Source organism: Mobula birostris, chromosome 13 (assembly GCF_030028105.1).
Source record: "Mobula birostris isolate sMobBir1 chromosome 13, sMobBir1.hap1, whole genome shotgun sequence".
NCBI classification, from domain to species: domain Eukaryota; kingdom Metazoa; phylum Chordata; class Chondrichthyes; order Myliobatiformes; family Myliobatidae; genus Mobula; species Mobula birostris.
The window spans coordinates 9,922,970-9,928,474 of NC_092382.1; positions in this window are offsets into that span (position 1 = coordinate 9,922,970).

Sequence of the window (5,505 nt, forward strand, 5' to 3'; positions counted from 1 at the left end):
GGGACCTCTTGAACAAGACACTCATCAGGGACTTCCAGCGGGCGTAGGGCTGTGGCGCCTCAGGGGCTGCGCTTTGTGCGGGTGGGGCGTCTCACAAACACGGATTCGGCAGCGCAGCAGATACGGCAATAGTGCTCGTGAAGATCCAAGTATTTGCTAATTATTATTTCATTGTGATAGTATTTAACTCAATTCGTTCCGTCGAGTGCTTGTCGAGACTTGAGCACAGCACAGCACAGCAACGCTTCGCTCGCTGCTTGCATTCGTCCTTGCCTGAGAAATAGGACTGTCGAGTCAACTGATTCTGAAGACCAGCGGAATTAGTTTTATATTTAGTTGTTCTCTTCATCCGCAGTGTAGGCTTCGTTCGATTTGAGCGTTTTAGTTAACGGCCCTGCTTGGCCGTGCGTTTATTGCTTTCCTTTCACTCTATCACGGGTCGCATAAAAGTCTGTGAACTCTCGACCCGTTTCAAAGTTTCTCCCTCCGCAATTGGGCCATATCAGTACTCCGGTGACACGGACACCGGGATGTGAGATGGGACAGTGCACAGGGAGCTTCACTCGCTGTCAGACCCGGGTCTTTGGAAGGTAATATGCGGAGGACCTTTCACTCTGTGTCTGAACCTGGCCCTGTGTCATGAGACGGTATGGAAGGAGCTTCTCTGTATCTTTCACTCAAGAGTGTGGCATGGGACGCTGTGGAAGGAGCTTGATTCTGTGTCGGACCCCCCCCCCCCCGAGTGTGTGATGGGACGGTGCGGAGAGAGCTTCTCTCTGTGTCATATCTCTGTGGCATCTCAACCTTTTTTTAAGAAAATGTCTTTATTATAAATTCAATGCTACAATATATACAAAGTAAATAAGACACAATTAGCAAACAAACGACATTAAATGAAAATCTTTCCATTTCTGTGCATGACAGCGCTAATGCCCCGCGATGCCAAACGGTCTTCTAGTCAACAGAGAGAAAGGCTGCCGCGGTCCCAGATTCCTGGAGCAGGTTCATCAGGTCCGGACGAGATGGACATCGTCCTGAATGGACCGGGACTGTGTAAGATTGGTCATAATGGATCTTGTAGTCTGTGCACAATAGAGAGAACGGACGCCAGTTCTTTAGCAGGCGGAAGTCTCTCTTCTTGGGCAGGATGACCACGAGAGCTGTACGCCATGACAGACGTATTTCCCCGGTGCCAAAGGTCTCCCCTCGAACAGGGGTATAGTCTACCCCCAGGACATCCTACAACGCCAGGTAAATCTCTACACACAGTCCATCTAAGCCAGAGGAATTACCCCTCCGGAGTTGCCAAAGGCCAGTGGACAGCTCCTCCCGAGTCAAGGGAGCGTCCAGGCGCACTGCGTCCTCTGGGCTGACCTTAGGCATATCTTTCCAGACCTCATTGCATGCCCCTGCTTTTGACGGATCCGGCGAAAATAAGGACCGATAGAATGAACGGACTTCTTTGTTAATTCCGTTGGGGTTCGTGATGGAGAAGCCATCGGCAGCCAGTAACCCCAATAACTGCTTTTGAACTCCCAGCCACTTCTCCAACGAGTAGAAGAAGGGTGAGCCACGGTCCAAATCCTGCAGCATTTGAATCCGTGACCTCACGTACGCACCTCGGGACTGCTGGAGCTGCAGATTCCTTAATGCGTCCTTCTTCTCCTCGTATTACTGCCATAGTTGTTGGTCTCCAGTGTCGGACCAAGACGGAACTCCAGGCCAAGCAACGCTCTCTCAAGCCGCTGAACCTCAGAGACCTGCCTCTTTGTCGATCCCCTACTGTACTTCCGACATAAAAAACCGGAAGCCGCAGGGAGCAGAGCTCTCTCCGTCTCTCCCTCCAGGTGACCCAGAACGCTCGGAACGAATTCCGGAAACGGCTATCCTCCAGTAGCCGGTTGTTAAAATGCCAATACCCGGATCCCAGCCAAGGGCACAGAGGAATAAATTCCATCCACACAAGGTGATGATCCGAGCACGACACTGGCCGCATGGAGGACGCCGACACGCGGGAGATGCAAGCCCGAGAGGTATACAGGCGGTCTATCCGGGAACCTCCCTCTCTAGATCTTCTCAAGAAGGCGCCAGAGTCGGGGTGAAGATTCCGCCAGCTGTCCACCAAGTCAAAGGACCCGACTAGCTCCTTTAACTTTTTTTGCCGATGCTGGGTGGCGTTGGAGGCCCGAGCGGTCATCCATCTCGAGGGTACAGTTGAAGTGGGCCAGTGAAGGAGAGGAGCTTTGAGGCTTTGACTCAAGAGGCTTCGAAGAGAAGAGGCGGAGGGCAAGCTAGCTCGCAGGTAGTTTTTACAATGTCTCCTGAAACGGTGATGTGCATCTCATGTGAGATGTGGCATTCTTGGAGGAACTCCCCTCTCCCGCAGAGTCACATCTGCCAGAGGTGCATACGGCTGGGCGATCTGGCAGACCGTGTACGGTATCTGGAGCAGCAGCTGGATGACCTTCGACTCATAAGGGAGAATGAGGCAGTCAAAGATGAGAGCTACAGGGAGGTAGTCACACCTAGGCTGTCGGAAGCAGGTCGTTGGGGTGACAGTCAGAGGGATGAAAGCGAAGGTGACCAGACAGGTAGTGCAGAGCACCCCTGTAGCCATTCCCCCGAATAATAAGTTTACCGTCCTGGATACTGTTGGCGGGGACGACAGACCAGGTGTGAGCGACGGTGCCAGTGCCCCCGGCACTGAGTCTGACCGTGTGGTGCAGAAGGGTGGGTCGGAGAAGAGGAGAGCTGTCATCATTGGAGATGATATAGTCAGGGGAGCAGACAGGAGATTTTGTGAACGTGAGAAGGACCCCGCATGGTTTGTTACCTTCGGGTGCCAGGGTCTGGGATGTCTCTGACCGGGTGCACGACATCCTGGTACGAGAGGGAAAGCAACCAGAAGTCGTGATACATGTTGGGACCAACGACATAGGCAGGAAGAGGGATGAGGTCCTGAAGTGAGAGTTTCCGGAACTAGGCAGAAGGCTGAAGAACAGGACCTCAAGGGTGATGTTCTGAGGATTGCTGCCAGTGCTACATGACAGTGATGGTAAGAATTGGAGGAGATGGCAGTTGAATGCGTGGCTGAGAAGTTGGTGCAGGGAGCAGGGTTTTAGATTTTTAGATCATTGGGATCTCTTCTGGGGAAGGTGGGACCTGTACAGATTGGATGGGTTGCACCTGAACTCGAGGGGGAGCAATATCCTTGCAGGTAGGTTTGTTAGCATGGTTTGGGAGGGGTTAAACTAATTTGCGAGGGGGATGGGACACAGAGCGATAGAGCAGTGAAAGAAGTGCATGGAGTAAAGCCAGACCTAACATGCAGAGAGGCTTTGAGGAAAGAGAAGCAGAATAAACGGTGTAAAGACAGTAATGTAGAAGGGGCTAAAATGTGCGCACCTCAATGCAAGAAGCATCAGGAACAAAGGTGATGAACTGAGAGCTTGGATACATACATGGAATTATGATGTAGTGGCCATTACAGAGACTTGGCTGGCACCAGGGCAGGAATGGATTCTCAATATTCCTGGATTTCAGTGCTTTGAAAGGGATAGAGAGGGCGGAAAAAGGGGAGGAGGGGTGTCTTTACTGGTCAGGGATACTATTACAGCTACGGAAAGGGTGGGTAATGTAACAGGATCCTCTTTTGAGTCAATATGGGTGGAAGTCAGGAACAGGAAGGGAGCAGTTACTCTATTGGGGGTATTCTATAGGCCCCCTGGTAGCAGCAGAGATACAGAGGAGCAGATTTGGAGGCAGTTTTTGGAAAGGTGCAAAAATAACAGGGTTGTTATCATGGGTGACTTTAACTTCCCTAATATTGATTGACACCTGCTTAGTTCCAAGGGTTTAGATGGGGCAGAGTTTGTTAAGTGTGTCCAGGACGGATTCCTGTCGCAGTATGTGGACAGGCCGACCAGGGGGTAATGCCATACTAGATCTGGTAATAAGTAATGAACTGGGTCAGGTCACAGATCTCTCAGTGGGTGAGCATCTGGGGGACAGTGACCACCGCTCCCTGGCCTTTAGCATTATCATCGAAAAGGATAGAATCAGAGAGGACAGGAAAATTTTCAAGTGGGGAAAGGCTAAATATGAGGCTATAAGGCTAGAACTTGTGGGTGTGAATTGGGATGAAGTTTTTGCAGGGAAATGTACTATGGACATGTGGTCGATGTTTAGAGATCTCTTGCAGGATGTTAGGATTAAATTTGTCCCTCTGAAGAAGGTAAAGAATGGTAGGGTGATGGAACCATGTGTGACAAGTGAGGTGGAAAATCTAGTCAGATGGAAGAAGGCAGCATACATGAGGTTTAGGAAGAACGGATCAGATGGGTCTATTGAGGAATATAGGGAAGCAAAAAAGGAGCTTAAGAAGGGGCTGAGAAGAGCAAGAAGGGGGCATGAGAAGGCCTTGGCGAGTAGGGTAAAGGAAAACCGCAAGGCATCCTTCAATTATGTGAAGCAAAAAAGGATGACAGGAGTGAAGGTAGGACCGATTAGAGGTAAAGGTGGGAAGATGTGCCTGGAGGCTGTGGAAGTGAGCGAGGTCCTCAACGAATAATTCTTTGCGGTTTTCACCAATGAGAGAGAACTTGATGATGGTGAGGACAATATGAGTGAGGTTGATGTTCTGGAGCATGTTGATATTAAAGGAGAGCAGGTGTTGGAGTTGTTAAAATACATTAGGATAGATAAGTCCCCGGGGCCTGATGGAATTTTCCCCAGGCTGCTCTACGTGGCGAGGGAAGAGATTGCTGAGACTCTGGCTAAGATCTTTATGTCCTCGTTGTCCACGGGAATGGTACCTGAGGATTGGAGGGAGGCGAATGTTGTCTCCTTGTTCAAAAAAGGTAGTAGGGATAGTCCGGGTAATTATAGACCAGTGAGCCTTACGTCTGTGGTGGGAAAGCTGTTGGAAAAGATTCTTAGAGATAGGATCTATAGGCATTTAGAGAATGAGAATCATGGTCTGATCAGGGACAGTCAGCATGGATTTCTGAAGGGCAGATCGTATCTAACAAGCCTGATAGAGTTCTTTGATGAGGTGACCAAGCATATAGATGAGGGTAGTGCACTGGATGTGATTTATGTGGATTTTAGTAAGGCACTTGACAAGGTTCCACACGGTAGGCTTATTCAAAAAGTTAGAAGGCATGGGATCCAGGGAAGTTTGGCCAGGTGAATTCAGAAGAGGCTTGCCTGCAGAAGGCAGAGGGTGGTGGTGGAGGGAGTACATTCAGATTGGAGGATTGTGACTAGTGGTGTCCCACAAGGATCTGTTCTGGGACCTCTACTTTTCGTGATTTTTATTAACGACCTGGATGTGGGGGTAGAAGGGTGGGTTGGCAGTTTTGCAGACGACACAAAGGTTGGTGGTGTTGTAGATAGTGCAGAGGATTGTCAAAGGTTGCAGAGAGACATTGATATGATGCAGGAGTGGGCTGAGAAGTCGCAGATGGAGTTCAACCCGGAGAAGTTTGAGGTGGTACAGTCTAG